The sequence below is a fragment of the Dromiciops gliroides genome, chromosome 1, assembly GCF_019393635.1.
Source record: "Dromiciops gliroides isolate mDroGli1 chromosome 1, mDroGli1.pri, whole genome shotgun sequence".
In the NCBI taxonomy this organism is placed as follows: Eukaryota; Metazoa; Chordata; class Mammalia; order Microbiotheria; family Microbiotheriidae; genus Dromiciops; species Dromiciops gliroides.
The window spans coordinates 82,194,265-82,214,324 of NC_057861.1; positions in this window are offsets into that span (position 1 = coordinate 82,194,265).

A 20,060-nucleotide genomic window follows, 5' to 3' on the forward strand; every position below is an offset into this window, starting at 1 on the left:
AAGGGAGCTCAGAGTCCAACTATGTCTGAACAGGAATCTTCTCTACAACAACCCTGTTAATAGGTCATGAATTGTGTGCTTGAATACCACCAGTGATGGGGAACTCACCACACCATGAGAGAGCCCAAAGCCACTTTTGGATAGCTCTGAATCCTTGGAGGCTGCATTTGAGTTTTTACTCATGCACCTCGTACTTCCTTGATGGTTCTTATTCTTCAGGTCTTATAAGAGTGAGTTCTCATTCCTGAAGCCTCCTTCCTCATAGGAGCTCTCCAGATTTCCCCACCTATTCATTACTCCTTCAGCTTAATCTGTTCTTTAGTCCTAGTGAGCTCTCTGGTGAAAAATCTACAGGTGAGAAATGTGTTTTTTTCTATTCCTTATGACAAACTGTATCTTTGTGTCTGGGTGACACTTCTCAGAGGGGCAACCTGTTTGTCTGGGGTGGTGCTTGTGTTTTTGACTGGATTTCTCAACCTGGAGAGCGTTTATGGAGTGCCACAGGTAGAGGGCACCAGCAGTGTGATGGGGAGACAGAAGGGGTGAGAGAGAGAGAAGACCAGAGAAGTAAGATACAAGGTTAGTATGATATAATGTGGATGTACAGGGAGTCAGAAGTCTGCATTTGCATTTTGGTGGTAGCATATATGAACTATGACTTCTCTCTGGGCCTCAGTTGCTTTATCTGTAATAGGGCTAATAATACCTAGCCCTCCTATTTCATAGGGCTGTTAAGAGGAAAGTGCTTTCTAAGCCTTACATTACACTATAAATGGAAGTTGCTGCTTTTGTTGTTATCATTACCAGGTACTGAGAATGATTGAGAGGAAACATTGGAAAATGTACCAGGAAAGATGCAAGTTAGACCAAAGGAAGAAGAAGTTTTTTTCTTCTTAATTGTTTTTCTAATTTAGCTTACTTTTCCCAATTACATGTAAAAACAATTTTTAACATTAATTTTTTTTGTTGCTGTTTGTTTTTTTTTGTTTTGTTTTATTTTATTTTGCAGGGCAATGGGGGTTAAGTGACTTGCCCAGGGTCACACAGCTAGTAAGTGTCAAGTGTCTGAGGCTGGATTTGAACTCAGGTACTCCTGAATCCAGGGCTGGTGCTTTATCCACTGCGCCACCTAGCCGCCCCCGACATTAATTTTTAAAAATTTTGAGTTCCAAAGTTTTTCCCTCCCTTCTTCCTCTCCCCTTGAGAAGGCAAGCAGTTTGCTATAGATTATATGTTGCAGTCATGCAAAACATTTATATGTTAGCCATGTTGCAAAAGAAAATAACCCCCAAAACAAGAAAAATAAAGAAAATTTGAAAATAAGTATTCTTTGATCTGCATTCAGACTCCATCAGTTCTTTCATGTGGATAGCATCTTTCATTATGAGTTCTTGGGAATTGTCTTGGGTTATTGTATTGCTGAGAAAAGCTAAGTCATTCACAGTTGATCATCATATAAAGTTGCTGTTATTATATACAATATTCTGGTTCTGCTCACTTCACTTTGCATTAGTATATGTAAGTTTTTCCAGGTTTTTTGAAACCTGCCTGTTTGTCATTTCTTATAGCCCAATAGTATTTCATTTTATTCATATACCACAACTTGTTCAGCCATTCTCCAGTTAATGGGCATCCCCCTCAATTTCCAATTCTTTGCCACCATGAAAAGAGCTGATACAAAATATTTTTGTTCATGTAGATCCTTTTCCTTTTTGTTTTTGGTCTCTTTGGAGTAAGGATCTAGTAGTAGTATTCCTGGGTTAAAGGGTATGCACAATTTTCTAAATTGTTTTCAATAATGGTTGGATCAGTTCATAGCGCCACCAATAGTGCATTAGTGTCTTGATTTTTCCACATCCCCTCCAACATTTATAATTTTCCTTTTCTGTCATTTTAGCCAATCTGATACATGTGATAAGTATGTAAAACAACTCTTGTTTTAATTTGCATTTCTATATTCAATAGTTATTTAGAGCATTTTCATGTGTGATTATGATAGCTTTGATTTCTTCTTCTGAAAATTGCCTTTTCATATCCTTTGAACATTTATTCAATTGGGGAATGACTCTCATTTGACTCAATTCTCTGTATATTTGAGAAATGAGGCTTTTATCAGACATACTTGCTCTAAACCCCCCCCCCCAGTTTTCTGCTTTCCTTCTAATTTTGGTTGCATGGTTTTTGTTTGTGCCAACCCTTTTAAATTTAGTAAAAATCAAAATTGCCCACCTTATATCCTCTAATGCTATCTATCTCTTGTTTGGTCATAAACTCTTCCCTTTTCCATAGATCTGACATGTAAAATATTCCATGCTCTCTCAATTTGCTTATGGTATCACCTTTTACGTTTAAATCACATATCCTTTTTGACCTTATCTTAGAATATGGGGTGAGGTGTTGGTCTTTACCTAGTTTCTGCCAAACTGCTTTCCAGTTTTCCCAGCACTTTTTGTCAAATAGTGAGTTCTTGGTCCCTAAAACTTAGATCTTTAGGTTTTAGAAATGTTAATTACTATGGTCATTTACTACTATGTGTTATGTACCTAATATATTCCACTGATCGACCATTCTATTTCTTAGCCAGTACCAGATTGTTTTGTTAATTACTGCTTTGTAATACAGTTTGATATTTGGTACTGCTAGGCCACCTTCCTTCATTTTTTTCCATTGATTCTCTTGATATTCTTGACCTTTTGTTTATCCAGATGAATTTTGTTATTATTTTTTCTAGCTCTCTAACATAATTTTTTTGGTAGTTTGATTGGTTTGGCACTGAATAAGTAAATTTATTTACGTAGAATTATCATTTTTATTATATTGGCTTGTTCTACCCATGAGCGATTAATAATTTTCCAGTTGTTTAGAGCTGACTTTATTTGTATGAAGAGGGTTTTGTAATTGTGTTCATTTAGTATCTGGGTTTGTCTTGGCAGGTGTAGACTTCCAAGTATTTTATATTGTCTGCAGTTATTTTAAATGGAATTTCTCTTTCTGTCTCTTGCTGCTGGACTTTGTTGGTAATGTATAGAAATGCTGATTATTTATATAGGTTTATTTTATGCCCTGCAATTGTCTAAAGTTGTTAATTATTTTAATTAGTTTTTGAGTCGATTCTCTAAGTACACATCATATCATCTGCAAAGAGTGATAGTTTTCTTTCCTCATTGCCCATTCTAATTCCTTCAATTTCTTTTTCTTCTCTTATTACTATAGGTATCATCTCTAGTATAATATTGAATAGTGGTGTTGATAATTCACATCCTTGCTTCACCCCTGACCATATTGGCAAGGGTTCTAGCTTATCCCCATTACAGATAATACTTACTGATGATTTTAGATAAATAATACTTATCATTTTAAGGAAAATTCCATTTATTCCTGTGCTCTATAGTGTTTTTACTAGGAATCAGTTTAATTTTGTCAAAAGCTTTTTCTGCATCTATTGAGATAATCATGATTTTTGTTGTTTTTATTATTGATATGATCCAGTATGCTAATAGTTTTCCTAATATTGAACCAGCCCTGCATTCCTGGTATAACTCTTACCTCCTTGCTAGTATTTTATTTAAAAATTTTGCATCGATATTAATCAAGTAAATTGGTCTATAGTTTTCCTTTTCTGTTTTTGCTCAAGGAAGAACATTCCAGCAGGGAAACTGTGGTTTTTTTCTTTGGCAGTATGGAGAGAGAGGACGATGTTTGGGGTGAATGGCTTGGGGTAGTTGCTATTGGATCAAAGATTCTCTTCCCTTTGGGGGGGGTGGAGGAGCATCTTGATTAGATTCTGGGACGGGGAAGGGGAAAAAGGAGGTGGTGTCATAGTGTAAGCCTTCATTTTTTTTTTTCAGGTCATTTTTTAAAAGGAGTTGGAATAGGGAGGTAGCGGAGTCCCCATGGGAGAGCAGGAAGGATGGATTCCATGTGTGGGTGTGCCTGCGTCTGTATGTGTTTGTGTCTCTGTGGGTAAAAATGTCTCTGTATGTCTGTTTCTGTGGGTGTGCATTATCTGTGTCTGTGTTTTGTATATGTCAATATGTGTATGTGTGAGTGTCTGCATGTCTTTATTTATACCCGTGTGTAAGTACAGTGGAAAGAGCCCCAGCTCTGGAGTCAGGGGATCTGGCTTTAAGCCCTGCCTCCTTTGCTTCTAACCACCTTGACCTTGAGCAAGAAACAACCTCTCCCTGGGCCTCAGTTTCCGAATCTGTAAAGTGGGGGTGTTAGACCACAGTCTGGCCTCTCACATCTCTTCCAGATCTTTGATCTCTGATCCTGTTTATTTGTGCACGTACTTCTGTGTATCCCAGCATCTGTCCCCGGGTGCCTGCCTGTTTCTGTGTGCCTTTTTGTGGGGATCCGTGTGTTTGTCTATACTGATGTACTTGTGTCTGCATGCTTCTGTGTAGATCTGTGGTAATAGTGTGTCTTTGTGTATGTGTGTGTGCATTTCTTTTGGTGTCTTCTTGTTTGTTGGGGTGCATAGGTATGCTCTGCAGGTCTTTTGTGGAACTCTGAGGAAACAATAGTACTGATGGAATCATGGACCTGTGTGCATGTCTTTTCATGCACATAATTGTTGACATAGACTCTTCTTGGGTTTGGGGATAGGAAGTGGGGATTGGAGAATAGACAGATAGAGGTTGGATTAGATGGGAAGACAGACACCTTCTCTCCAGTGTAGATCACTGCTTCCTGGCAAGACACCACGCGAGTCCTGGTCAGGCAAGGCAGAGGAAGCTGTGCTGTGAGACTTTGCACTGTCCACAGGGTCCTGCCTAGGCTTTGGAGGGACCTGTGATTGGAGAAGCACCAAGGCCTTCAGCCAATATCTTTGCAGAGGTGACCAGGTATCCCATTTCTGCTTGATACATTGCATCTGGTTTGTCTGGAGTGGGGGCTTTGTAAAAACAGAGAGTAGGACATATGCCTGGAAAAGGAGTTTCATTCCAGGCTACTGGCAGACTTCGAATGCTGAGCTGACTATGCATATCATTGGGTAGGTAATGGGGAGCCATAGAAATTTTGGGAGCAAGGGAGGCATGTGGTTAGACCTGGGTTTTAGGAAGATTCCTATCCCATTCTATTCTAGCCTGTCCTGTCCTGTCCTATCCTGTGCTGGCCTAGCTTAGCCTATCATATCAGGTGTAGAGACTCATGACTTTAAGCAAGCCACTAACCTCTGTTTGCCTCAGTTTTCTCATCAGTAAAATGGGGATAATAATATCACCTACCTCCTAGAGTTCTTTTGAGGATCAAATGAGTTAATAATTGTAAAGCACCCAGGACAGGGTCTGACACATAGTAGGCACTAGATAACTGTTAACTATTGTCACCTCCCTCTCAGAGATCTTGTGAGAAAACTACTTTGTGAATGGAAAAGCCACAGAAAAATGGCTTCTTTTTAATTCTGTTGCTGCTACTATTATTACTATAAACTTTATATATATATATATATATATATATATATATAGTATATGTTATTATCATTTATTAATATTGTTTGAACCTAGCTTTATATGACCAGAAAATTGTCTAACTCAAAAAGCTTAGTAAAGAAGCCAGGCTGACTGACCTCAGAGGCGCTTCTGGGAAGCTGGATAGTTAGAAAGAATGCTTAAATCCCACCCAGTGCTTGTTTTTGGGGTCCATCCAAAGCTTGTGCTTTGGGTTCCCCAAATTGGATTGACTTACCTGCTGATAGACACCTGAGACAGCCCTTCTCTTGGAGATGACTTACTGCCTCCATGAGGCCAGTCAGGCAAATGTCCTTGTGCCCTTTTCTGAACCCTCTATGATGTAACCAACCTCACAAAGACTGGGAGGGAGTCGCCCCTTCTTTCTGGCTCTCTTCCTCTACTAAATGACCTAATATATTCTCTTTCTAAAATTACTGAAGATTTTGGGGTTTGTGAGATAGAGAGATAGATGATAGATATAGATAGATAAGTAGATATAGATTGATTATATAGATTATATAGATAGATGATGGATAGATAGATTAGATTAGATAGACAGACAGAGAGACAGACACAGATAGATAGGTAGATAGAACATGTCTTGAGTGCTTACTGTGTGGGAGGCACTGTCCTAAACTCTGGGGATACAGATACAAGCAAAGAAGACAATCTCTGCCCTCAAAAAACTTATATTCTAAAGGGGAAGACAGCAGATAAAGGGGAGCTGGAAATCAGGTGTATGGGGCATAGGGACATGGGTGGAGAGGGGACTGATCAGAGCAAGCGGTGGGTGAGGAGATGGAGAAGTCTCGAGGATGACTAGAAGCCAGAGTGAAGTGAGGGGCCACATAGAGGTCCTAGCAAGTATGTCACCAAGTCAGGAGATTAGGCCTCTAGGCATAGGTTTCTTTTTCTAGGAGGGAAGGTGTACCTATCATCTTCTTTGAGGCAGAGGCGTGGCTTAAATGACCCCTGAAGGCCCTTCCCTGCCTCTCCCTATGGTCTGTTTTGTTCTTTATTAATTTTCTCCCATTTGACTTTGCAGTTTCGTTTTACCCTTGAAAACCATTCCCTTCCTAAAGAGTTTGCCTTGGGGAGTGCTCGTTTTCATTGCCGGGCCTGTGATTTGTTTAGGGAGTATTGTCTTCTTTTTTCTTTTCCTCTAATGCTGGTGACATAAGCTAAGGATGTAATCAGACCTCAGAGAGCCGGGACAGTTCAAGGTTGAACTATGGTTCTCCACATTTCAGGAGGGGAGATTTCAGAAAGTTCTGAGAAAAGATAGATAGAAGTAGAGCTGCCCCAGAGTGAAGTCTGTTGCCTGAGGAGGCAGTGGGTTCTCCCTCGCTGGGATCTTCAAGGAGAGGTTGGAGGAGCACCTGTGGTCAATGTTGAGGAGGAGATTCTTGGACCCGTTGGTCTCTCAGGTCCATTCTTTCTCTGAGAGTCTCTGATCCCTTGGCCTGAGAATCTGAGGGGAACCTTGACTTAAAAGACAGCAAGCGGGGCGGCTAGGTGGCACAGTGGATAAAGCACTGGCCCTGGATTCAGGAGTACCTAAGTTCAATCTGGCCTCAGACACTTGACCACTTACTAGCTGTGTGACCCTGGGCAAGTCACTTAACCCCCATTGCCTGCAAAAAAAAAAAAAAAAGACAGCAAGCAGGCAAAGATCTCAAGATTGAGGGTCAATATCACCCAGTCCTTACATGATAAAACATTTGTTAAGTGGGACAGGCACTGTGCTAAGTGCAGGGGATACAAACAAGGTCAAACAGACATAAAACCCCAAATCTGTTCCTGCATTTGTGGAACATACATGTTAATGGGGAGAGACAAAATGTAAATAAATAACCAGGTATTCTAGATTTAGGAGTTAGTTCCCCTAGAGGCCATCCCATCCAATCCCCTTATTTTACAGATGAGGAAACTGAGATTTCAGAGATAAAAGGGACTTGGCTATTAGTACTAGACCTGCCTTTGAGTCCTAGTTCCATCACTAACTAACTGTGATGCTGAACAGTTTACATCCCAAACTTAATCTGGTACCTCATTCTACTTCTGTAATAAAACAAGAGGTTGGACTCCATCCCTCACATCCCTTCTGCCTCTGACATTGTGTGCTGTGTGACGGAAGGCATTCTGGACTTGGGGTCAAGAGAGACTCGGGATACCCTGCATGTAGTGTCTTTGCTAATCACTAGACTAGAGAAATGTTGGCTGTCATCATCATCATCATTGAAGCTCTTGGGATTGAAATTAGACAAATATAATTGCAAATCGTTCTAATGAGGAAGAAAATGGCTTTTTAAAATAGTGAATCTGGGAGTAATCTCATTCAATTAAAGCAGAGCACAGTCCAGTTCAACAAACATTGACGCTCCCACCATGTGCCAGGTACTCTGTGTAGGTGCTCCAGTCACAGAGGCAGTGATGCTTATGTTCTGCTGAGGGCAAACAACGTATAGAGAGATAAGTATGTACAAAAATATACCAAGTATATGCACAATAATGGGATGGGGGCAAAGGGGGATGTGCTAACAAGAGAGGGGAGATCTTGTTTAAGCCAAGCCTCTAATGGAGATGGGTATTCCAAGGGGTAGAAATAATAATGGGGCAGCTAAATGGTGCGGTGGATAAAGCACCGGCCCTGGATTCAGGAGGACCTGAGTTCAAATCCGGCCTCAGACACTTGACACTTACTAGCTGTGTGACCTTGGGCAAGTCATTTAATCCTCATTGCCCTGCCAAAAAACAAAACAAGAATGGTCAGACTTGTACTTTAGGAGTATCATTTGGAAGCTTGTGGAGAATGGATTGAAGTGGGGAGAAGCTAGAAATGGGGAGACCAATTAGGAAGCTCTTGCCACAGTCCATGAGAGAGGTGATGACAGTGTGACCTAATGTGGTAGCTGTATAAAGAGAAAGAAGGGGTTGGGAATAAGACATATCATGGCAGTACACACTACAAGATTTGGCAGTTGACTGGATATGACAGATAACTCCAAGGTTTTGAATCGGGGTTCATAGGGATGCCTGGCTGTTCCCTTGATAGAAATAGGGAAGGTAGGAAAAGTGGTGGGTTTTAGGGGAATGTTGATGAGTTCTATTTTGTTCATACTGAGTTTGAGATGCCTACAGGACATCTAAGTGGAGATGTCCAGCCATCAGTTGGTGATATGGGATTCTAACTGAGGAGATGGTTCCATATCACCAACTGTGTGTTGGACATCTTCATGGAGCCAGTAAGTGAACCCATGGGAGCTGACATGGTGGTTGAGAGAGTGAGAGTGTAGAGAAAGAAGAAACGAGGGCCCAATGTAGAGCCTTGGGCCCATGCCTAAGGAACTGGACATACATGATGATTCAGCAAAGGAGAATGAGAACGAGTTGCCAGAGAACGGGGAAAGCTGCGTCAGAAAATCTCAGGACTGAGTATCAAGGAGGAGAGTGTGGTCAGTTAAACTAACAAATGATGCAGAGAGGATGAGAAGCATCAAGACTGAGAAAGAGCCATTAGATTCAGACACTGAGAGATCATTGCTAACTTTGGAAAGAGCAGTTTTAAAATCTGACATCAGGATCAGAAGTCAGATTGCAAAGAGTTAAGAAGTGAATGGGGCATGAGGAAGTGGAAACAATGAATGTAGGCAACGTTTTTCTTGGGGGATTGGCTTTGAAAGTTAGGAGAGATAGAGGGGACTAGCTTGGGAGGATAGCAGTTTCAAGTGAAACCTTTTAAAAGATGGAGTAGAGTGGGCATGTTTATAGGCAGCAGGGAAGGAGCCCATAGATAGAGAGATTAAAGATTAAAGAAAAAGAGGAGATGATCAGAGAATTCAGCTCTCAGAGGAAGTAGAATGGGAGCAGATGTCAAGCATAAACAGAGGTGGATGCTAGAGCAAAACCAAGGAGAAGACCCTTGCTGCTTGGCATGGTTTGGATTATGATAAGCAGTGACAAATAGAAAGAGAAACTTCTCAGTCAAGGACAGCATTCTTTGTACTGGGAAACCAGAAATTGTTAACAGGGAATAGACATTGAAGATGAAGATGACAGAAGAGTATCTTGCTGCCTTCAGTGAGTTCACATCGCCAGGCTTGGAAGCAGATGAATTACATCCTTGAATATTGGAGAGAAGGAGACTCCAAAATGTGATTGCTGAGTTACTGTCAGTGAGTGATCTTTGAAGTGAGCAGAAAGAATTTCAGAAAGGGGCATAGTCAAGAAGGGCAGTGTTGGTATGACCCTGTAAAATTTTCTATGTACTTAAAAAAGAAAACAAACAAACAAATAAGCTGTACATGGTAGAGTTACTTTTTCATATGCAATGAACTTTTTCTGCCCTTCTCTGTGTTTGGAAATGTCCTGGTTTATTGATGGCCGTCAAATTCATAATAAAAAAATAGGAAGAAATATCATAGCAAAAAGGAGAGGCACTGTAAGACTACAGCTAGACAGAAGTTGTCCCTATTTTCAAAATGGGGAAAAGGTTGAATTCTTTAAATTATAAGTCATTGAGTTTGACAATTCCTGGCAAAATTCTAGACTGAATTATTAAAGGGATAGTTTGGGAGTACTTAGAAATGGAAGTGGTGATTACTATAAGCCAGCATGACTTCATCAAGAACAGACCATGCCAGACTAACCTCATTCCTTTTTCTGATAGGGTAACTAAATTGGTAGTTCATAGGATCACTATGGACAAAGTAAAACCTGAATTTCATCAAAGCATTTGACAGAATCTGTCACAATATCTTTGTGGGCCAGAATGAGATATATAGGCTAGCAGATAGGAAAATTAAGGTGGATTCATAACCCTGTAATGACTGAACCCAAAGAATGGTGACTAATGGATTGATTTCAACCTAGGAGAAAGCCTCTGGTGGTGACTTCAGGATTCTATGCCTATTCTGTTCAGCATTTTTTATCAATGACTTACGAAAGGCTCATCATATTTGTAAGTGACACAGAACTGGGAGGGGTCATTAAAGTAATGAGTTACAGAATTTGTCAATCCAGCAACCATTTATTAAGTACTTATTATGTATTATTGTCTCTTATAGATTATGTGGAGGGTGTAAAGTATTACAAGACTGGAAAGATAGGAAGGGATAAGACTGTGAAGAGCTTTAAAAGTGTAACAGAAGATTTTATAATTGATCCCAGAGGTAATAGAGAGCCACTGGAGGTTATTAAGGAGGAACATGACATGGACAGACCTAAACTTCAGGAAGATTGCTTTGGCAGCTGAATGGTGGATGGACTGAAGTTGGGAGAGACTTGAGGCAGGGACATCAGTTAGTAGGGTATTGTGGACTCACCTCACCTCTAACCTACCTGCTAGAACCAATTGTTAAATTTCCATTGTGAGCATTTAAAAATATTTTGCAAATCATCAATTGCTACAAATCAGGATTTATTGTTGTATTGATTGTATAGACTTAAGCAAGTGATGGGGGGCAGCTAGGTGGCTCAGTGGATAAAGCACTGGCCTTGGATTCAGGAGGACCTGAGTTCGAATCCAGCCTCAGACACTTGGCAATAGCTGTGTGACCCTGGGAAGGTCACTTAATTCTCATTGCCCTGCAAAAAAACCCAACAAAACAAAAAACAAAACAAAAGAAACTGGTGGAAAAATGTTAATAATGCAGATTAAACTTTTAAAAATACATTTAAAGTGGAGCCAAGATGGCAGAGGACAGGCAGTGACTCCTTGGAGCTCTCCCCCAAATCCCTCCAAATCCCTTCGAATAAGGCTATGAGACAATACCTGGAGCAGCAGAATCCACAAAAGGACAGGATCCAGCCCTAGGCAGGCTGTGCCAGAGAAACAGACCTACTGAGCCTCTGAATCGGGCTGCAGTGCTGGCTTCTTCTCAAGCTAAGCTCACAGTCTGCTGAGAAGGCTGAGTGTTGGGAGGGGGGAGATTACAGGGATCTCTTCTGGTGCTGAGGCAGAGGTCAGTTGTTTTACTCTTGCTGGGAACCAGGAAGCAGCCTTATGTGGCAGCGGCCCAGGTAAGAGAGGCGGCACTGGCTCGCTGGAGCTATCAACCCAGCAAAACAAAATTTTTGCTTTCTGGTTGACAAACAAGTAAGCCTAGGGTTATTTACAGACCAGAGCACAGGCCAGGCAAGTGAAGAACCTGCAACTCCTTAAATCGTAGCACCTTGGACCCCCTAAAGCTTGGGACAGTGCATCCTGGAAGCAGTGCCCCACTTTAAGAAGGATTTAAAAGTCAAAAAATAGGTGGGCAAGATGAGAAGACAGAGAAAGATGTAGAAGATAGAAAGTTTCTTTAGTGACAAGGAAGATCGAGGTACACACTCAGAAGATGATAGCAACATCAGGGCTCCTACATACAAAGTTTCTAAGAAAAATATGAATTGGTCTCAGGCCATAGAGGTGCTCAAAAAGGACTTTGAAGATAAAGTAAGAGAGGTAGAAGAAAAAATGGAAAGAGAAATGAAAGTGATGCAGGAAAGTCAGGAGAAAAAGTCAACAGCTTAAAAAGTCAAATGGAAAAGCTCTCTGAAGAAAATAATTGCCTAAGAATTAGGATTGAATAAATGGAAGCTAATGACTTTATGAGAAACAAAGACACAATAAAGCAAATCCAAATGAATAAAAAATATAGATCAATGTGAAATATCTTCTTGGAAAAACAGCTGACATGGAACATAGATCCAGGAGAGATAATTTGAAAATTATTGGACTACCTGAATACTATGATCAAACAAGAGCTTAGACCATCATCTTCCAAGAGATTGTCAGGGAAAATTGCGCTGATATTCTAGAAATAGAAGGTAAATAGAAATAGAAAGAATCCACTGATCACCTCCCTGAATAGAAAACTTCCAGGAATATTATAGCCAAATTCCAGAGTTCCAAGTCAAGGAGAAAATATTGTAAGCAGCCAGAAAGAAACAATTCAAGTACTGTGGAGCACAGTCAGGATAGCACAAGATCTGTCAGCTTCTACATTAAAGGATCGGAGGGCATAGAATATGATATTCCAGAGGGCAATGGGACTGGGATTACAACCAAGAATCATGTACCCAGCAAAACTGAGTATAATCTTTCAAGGGAAAAAATGGGACTTCAAGGAAAAGAGGACTTTCAGGTATTCATGATGAAAAGACTTGAACTGAATAGAATATTTGACTTTCAAATACAAGACCATAGAGAAACATCAAAAGGTAAACAGGAAAAAGAAATCAAGAGGGATGTTAAAAGGTTAAACTGTTTACATTCCTATATGGAAAGATGATGTGTCTAACTCATAAGAACTTTCTCAGTATTAGGGCAGATGATAGGAATAAATTTAGACAGAGGGCAGAGGTGGGAATTGATTATTAAGGGATAATATCTGTAACAGCATTTATTTTTTGTTTATCTTTTTTTTGTGGGGGTGGTAGGGTTGGGTGGCATGGCCGGGGTCATACAGTGGGTTAGTGTTCTTATGTCTGAGGCTGAATTTGGGATCAGGTCCTCTAGGGTCCAGGGTGGGTGCTTTGTCTACTGTGTCACCTAGCTGTCCCATGATGACATCTTTAGGGTAAAATTGAGGGGGTGATATGATTGCACTGGGGAAGGGGTAAGGGGAGAGTAGTAGAATGGGGTGAAATCCCACATGAAAGAAACAGGAAAGGGGCAGCAAATGAGCCTTACACTCATCATAATTGGCTCAAAGACCTTAATCTCATCAGAGTTGGCTCAAGGAAGGAATAACATACACACTCTATTGGGGGGAGTAATCTATTTAACCCTGCAGGAAAGTAGGAGGGGAAGGGGATAAGGAGGGAGGGGTGAAAGAAGGGAGGGTTGATTAGGGAAGGGGACAGTCAGAAGCAAAACACTTTTGAGGAGGGATGGAGTGAAAGAAGATAGGAAATAGAGTAAATATATGGGGGGATGGAACAGGATGGAGAGAAACAGTTAATAATAGTAACTGAAAAAGTTTTGAAGCAGAGGCCAAGAGTAATGTAAGATGATGTTTGATGGATGGATGGATGGATTGATGATGATTGGATGAAGATGAGAATTGATTGATGATGAGGACTGATTGATGATGAGGAGGATTAATTGATTAAGATAGGGATTGATGAATGATGATTGATAAAACACATGGTACTTTGCTGGGCTCTTATGAAGAAATTCTTTGTCAGGTATAAGGTACTATGTAAGTGTTATCTATTACTGTTGTTTTAAGAATCAATGTCATGGGTTTATTGTAAGGAAAATCTCTCTTTAAAGTACTATATAAATGTAGTTTACTACGAAAAGAATGATGAGCAGGATGTTATTAGAAAAACCCAGAAAGACCTACATGAGCTGATTGCAACGTGAAATGTACTGTATACAAAAATAACAGCAATACTGTAAGATGATCTGCTGTGAATGACTTGTTATTTTCAGCAATGCAATGATCCAAGACAACTCTGATGGTCTTATGAAAAAATGTAGTCTATCTACAGAGAGAGAACTGATGGTGTCTTCTTAATATAGACCGAAGCATAATTTTTTGGTTAGTTCCTTTATCTGAAGTTTTGTTTTTGTCTTTTTTCTTTCACAACCTGACCAATTTGGAAATGTTTTCATGACCGCTAATATATAGCTTATATTTAATTGCTTGGATTTATTGGGCGGTTGTGGAGGGAGGGAGGATGAGAATTTAGAGCACAGTGTCTTAAAAAATTGATGTCAACCTTTTTATTTACATGTAATTTGGGAAAATAAAATTCTAAAATAAAAAAAAGAAGTGTATTGTTAATGTGATGAGGGCTTGTACCATGGTGGTAGCAGCATCAAAGGAGAGAAAGGGACATATGCTGTGAAGGTGGAGTCAATGTGACTTGGCAGCAAATTGGATATGTGGAGGTGAGAGAGAGTGACTAGTCAAGCATGACGCTGAGGTTTTGACCATGGGTGACCGGGAGGATCATGGTCGTCCTCTAGAGCAGGGATTCTTGGACTTTTTCCCTTGAAACCCCTTTTTGCTTGAAAAATGTTTACATGACTCTGGGTATACAGGTATTTATATACCTATTTTATAATAGGTATACATAACCTTTTCATTGTTGCCAAATTTTTCACAACCCCCCACCATATGGGGTTGCGAACCACAGTTTAAGAAGCTAGGCTCTATAGTAACTTCTTCTATAGGGAAAGTTGAGAAGAGGAAATAGTTTGAAGGGAAAGTCAATTGTGGACTTATTGAATTTAAGATTTCTGTTGGCCATATTCATTCAGTTTGAGATGTCCAGTAGTCAATTGGAAATGTGACTGGAAGCCAGGAGAGAAGTTGAGGGCTGTATAAATTGGCTTCAGAATCATCCATATAGTGATGGTAATTGAATCTATGGGAGCTCATGAGATCATGAATCAAAATAGTATAGAAGGAGAAGAGACAATGGCCCCGGGACAGAACCTTGGGGGCACCCATAGTTAGTGGGGGTGATCTGGATGAAGATCCAGGAAAGGAGACATAGAAGGAGCTGGTAGAAGGAGATCCAGGAGAAAGTAATGTTATGATATCAGGATCCTTTGGACAGGCCAAAATATTGGGCCAAATCTAGTATTGTAGTAGACCTGAGTGCAAAATGTTGCACTTATGTTCAAGTCATCAACCGTATGGAATGTGGGAGATATGACTAGATAGCAATTCATGTAAAATTATTTGAGGGCTTTATGACTTTAGGCTCATGAATGAGAGGGAACAGATTCATTTTGTGGGACCCTAGCAGGCAGAATTATGTGGAATTTACTGGGAGGCAAAATCTGGCCCAATCAGAAGGAAGAATTTAAAAACAGTTATAGTCAGTCCCTTAATGTCCCCTGTAAGGTAGTGAGGCCTCCCTATCACTGAAGGTGTTCAATTAGACGCTTCCTGTTAGGGAAGCTGTTAAGGGATTTGAGTGGGAGGAGGTTGAACTGGGTTAACCCTGAAGAGTCCTTCTGTACCAAAACTTCAGGATTCTTTCTCTTTATTGCATCTGTCATATGGTTATTTACAAATATACCATCCTCTTTATCACAGGGAGGACAAAGACAGATGCAAACAGGATTTTTATCTTTTATTCCTTTCCTCCTTTTGTCTGCTGTCTTTTCCCTCTTCTCTCTCCTCACCTTTCTCTTCCCTTTTATTCCTTTCCCTCCTTTGTTTTTTTCCTTCCTTTCCTTCTTCCTTTAAAGGTTTTTATCATGGAAAGAATTTGGAACATGGAGTTGGGAGAGACCTGGGCTTGAATCATCATAGTGACGCCCTGTTAGCCAAATCACTTCCTCACTCAGAGTTTCAGTTTTCTCATTTCCTCATCAGTAAAATGGAAATAATAAACCTCCTTCTACTCAATTATTGTGAGGAAGTGTTTTGTAAACCCTAAGCCCCAGAGATGGGAATTGGTTTATTATTCCTCGTGAAGCAAGGAGTTGTATTTATTAATTGTCTTACTTGTTCCCTGTGAGACAAGGGGCTTTGGGGATCTGATGGGGGGTAGAAATGGGAGTGACATGGGCCTTGAACGAAATGGGAAACCATTTCTTGTCATGTTCATATCTGTCCCCTCTGAGGGAAGTTGTGAGTGGAGGGAGTGCTGACATCCTCATTGCCCTTGCCACGTCATCAGTGAAGCTTTCCAATTGGATCATAGTGGTTAAGCTCTAGCCTGCATCCTGAAGCCAGGGAGTGCCCAGATCAGAGCATCAGAGGATCATCTATTCAGAGCTGGGAGGAGCCTAGAAGGGCATTTTGTTCAACTCCCTTTGCACAGGACTCTGCTGCTCCTTAGGGAGGACCCCTCTGCATCCCGGTGGACTTGGATCGCTTCCTAAGTAACCTGGAAAACCCCATAAATAAGGAGGCCTTGGTCTGTATTCCTCTCTGTGGTGCACTGGATGTGGGATCCAAAGGCAAAGGGTCTGGGTTTGAATCCTGGCTCCACAAGTGTGGCTTTTAAAATCTAATGTGTGGGCTGCCTTGTTTCTACCCCCAGTGTGGGTAGCACCAGTTTTTGTTATTAAGCAGTTATTAAAGAGTAAGAGAATACATGGAATACAGAAAATAAAGCAAGAAAAGCCTATCTCCTTTCCTCTCTCTGCCACCAACCTGAAGTCCCAGAAAGAAAAGGGGCCAACCCAGGGAGCCAGCCTTACCTCCTACTTCCTGTCCCCCTCCCCCAGAAGGGGAGGTCTTTCAAACTGATTGGTTGGGGGTGGTCTCATGTTGATGGTCGTAGTCCACAGCCTCTGAGAACAACACCCCACTCAGGGCTGGCCAGGTGTAGTCTCAATTTAATCAACCTTAAGTAGGTTCTCAGTCAGTCTATCAATCAGTCTCACCCAATTCAGTCAATTCCAAATCAATCTTCAGGTGGGCCCTGGACGTCTGCCAAATCCCTTTATTTTCTCACAACAAGTTTGCTCATCTATAATAGGAAGAGGTTGAACAAGGTGCCCTCTAGGGCTCCTCCCACTCTGAATGAATGATCCTCTGATGGTTCAATCTGGGCACTTCCCAAAGCAGGCTAGAGCTTAATCACTCACCATAAAGCACTTTAGATCATGGGACATCATGACCCCAGAATTGTCTCCATTGCAGTGTGACTCAGAGGTCATGGCAAGGCACGCAGATGGGCATGAGCAAGCTGCAGCATTTTATCAGTGACCACTCGCATTAGCAGAGAGTGCTGGGAGCATCATCCAGGAGTGTGTCTCTAGAAAAGGAGAGTGAGGGATAATGAGTAGACAGCTGAAGAGCTGGCCCAGTATTGACAAAGTATTAAAGAACCCAAGGAAGGCCTTTAGTAGATGGTGCTGATCCTCCTTAGAGAATTTGGGGAAAGACATGGGCAATAACTGCCCAGGATGAGGGGCGGGGGAGGGTTCATGGTGAAGGCCAGACTGAAATTGAGGAGATCGCAAATCGATGAAAATGTAGCTAGCACTACCCTGGACCCTCAGGACTCTCACTTCCTTGGAACACGATAGGGAAGTTGAACCCAAGGTCCTGGATTTTCCCTAAGGATCTCTCTGCAGGGTTTCTCCACTTGGGGCTTAAAAAAAATAATTGATAACTGCCTTCCAACATCATGGGTTTCCTTTGTAATCTTTTGTATTTTAATTTCATGAATTTAAGAACATGATACAAGGAGGGGGTGCACAGGTTTCGACTAGACCACATTTGTATACCTGGTGCTTAGCATAGAGCCTGATGCACATAGTAGGCGCTTCATAAATGTTTACTGATTGATCAGCTGCCAGAGGGCTCCCTGAGAAACAAAGGCTTGGTACCCCTTCCCCTGGGCTTTGAAGCTTTTCTCCCTGTCCTCTGACCATCCTTACTGTCTTCTTAAAGGCTCTAATCTTGACCATTTAAAAAGAGCTGAGGATTTTAATCTCCCTATCTCCTGTTCAACTGTCTGAATGATCCCAGAACAAGACTTTCAAGTTCCCAGGGCCTCAGTTTTCTCATCTATAAAATGAGGGGTTTGGACTGGATGACTTTGAGGGTCCCTTCAGCTCTAAGTCCTATGACCTTTTCTGGGAGGGTCCACTTTGGGAGGGGCTCCTGGCCCCCATGTATCCCTAGTGGCAGATACCCTGCTGTGGGGCTTGCCAAATGGGTCGGGGAAATGGCCGGTTGTGGGCGTTCTCCGATGTCCTGGCTTCTTCCTTCATGCCGTAAACAGGATCTTGGCTGTTCTCCAGCCAAGGCAGGGGCTTTCTGGTACAGAACAAACAGCCCCCTTCACGCTGCCAAAGTCCCGCTGGAAAGGAATGGGGTCCCAGTGCCAGGGGATTGGGACTTAGCCCTGTCCCCTTAGGGAGACTGGAGGCAGCTAGTAGGCCAAGCCAGCCCTTGGTGTCTCCAGGCTGCTTGGCTGGTAGCCGTGACTAAGGGTCAGGGTGAGCAGGCCAACCCCCTCTTCCAGGTCATTGTCCTCCCCCAGCCATCCCCTTTCTTCCCCACTTGGCCCAATTGGGCCTTCCTCAGGGGGCTTTTATAGAGCCAGCTCTCCGCTCCACCCCTCAAGCCCCAGATGCCAGGCTTCTAGTTAGAGGGGACCAGAAAGGCCTTTCAAAACTCTCTGATTTCCTCTCCTCAGATACCCAACGTTACCTCACCTTCCTACCCCTCCCTGCTTCCCCCATGACCTGCTGTTGCTGACATTTTCTTTAAAAACACAGAGTGAAAGCCCATCCTATACTTGAATCCCCCCACCCCCCAATGTTCCTAACAAGGCGTCCACAGCTTCTCCTTCAGTGATTGGGGAACTCATTACATCCCAAGGCAGCCCGTTGGACTTTGGGGCAGATGTGCTGCCATGTTGGGGGGTTTTTCTTGAGGCTGGGGGGTCTCTCTCCCCTTGAGCTTGCTCCCATTGCTCTTAGTTCACTACTTGTGACCCAAAATGACAGGCCTAGCCCCCTTCACATAACTGGATATCAATTTCCGGCTTTAAAGGTCTACCTTGATGCTTCTAGTTGTAGGGCCATCACCTGGGTTCTGGAAGGCTTTGGTAGCAGAATGTCCACTTTGGTAAGGTTACAAGGATGAACCTGTGATGTGCTTTGTGTTTGGCATTTATGGATTACTATAAGGAACGATGTCGATTTTTGCAGAGCTACCATCAACAGTGTTTGAAAGACTGTGGAGAACAAGGCAAATGTGCCCTCCTTCAAAAAGTGGAGGAGAATGGTAGCTGCAAACTGAAGGCCAGCAGACTTGACTTGATTCTGGGGAATGTCGTAGAATGGGTTATGAGAAAGACAGTTAATGAGTATATCGAAAAAGTTATCACAAAAAATCAGCACAATTTCATTTGGAATTCAATAGGTCATGTGGACACTTTATTTTATTTTTTGAGTAGGTTACTAAGCTAGATGATTCATAATCTTCCAGTAATCAGCAATCAGGGACATGGTCTACATATATTTTACCTAGCTTTTATTATCTAGATTTTTTAAAAAAATTTTTTTGCTATTCTGAACTTGACATACACCAATAAACATGTACGTTTCTGCATACTAAGAACAGAGGATTGCATACCTATCTAGCTTTTGAGAAAGTAGTTCATAATATTAATGTAGAAAAAGATGGAGAGATGTGACTAAAAACAAATGTAAAATCCAGTGGATTTAAAAAAAAAAACCTTTTTTAAGTTTTAGTTATTTATTTATTTATTTTGTAGGCAATGAGGGTTAAGTGAGTTGCCCAGGGTGATAGAGCTAGTAAGCGTCAAGTGTCTGATGCTGGATTTGAACTCAGGTCCTCCTGAATCCAGGGTCAGTGCTTTATCCTACTGAGCCACCTGACTGCCCCCAATGCAGTGAATTTAGAACTGATTGATTGGCCAGATTCCAGGGGTTGTCATTAATGGTTTCTCATTAGAGATTGTAAGGAGGTCTTAAGAGTGAGCGACCCAGGGCTCTCTGCTAAGCCCTGTGCTGTTTAACATTTTTTCAGCAACTTAAAAAAAGGCATAGGTAGTATGTTCATCAGATTTGTGTATGACAGAAAGCCAAGAAGAGAAGCTAATATATTGGCTGACAGCCAGGATCCAAAGGCAGTCTTGAGAGCATTGACGGCTGATAATTAA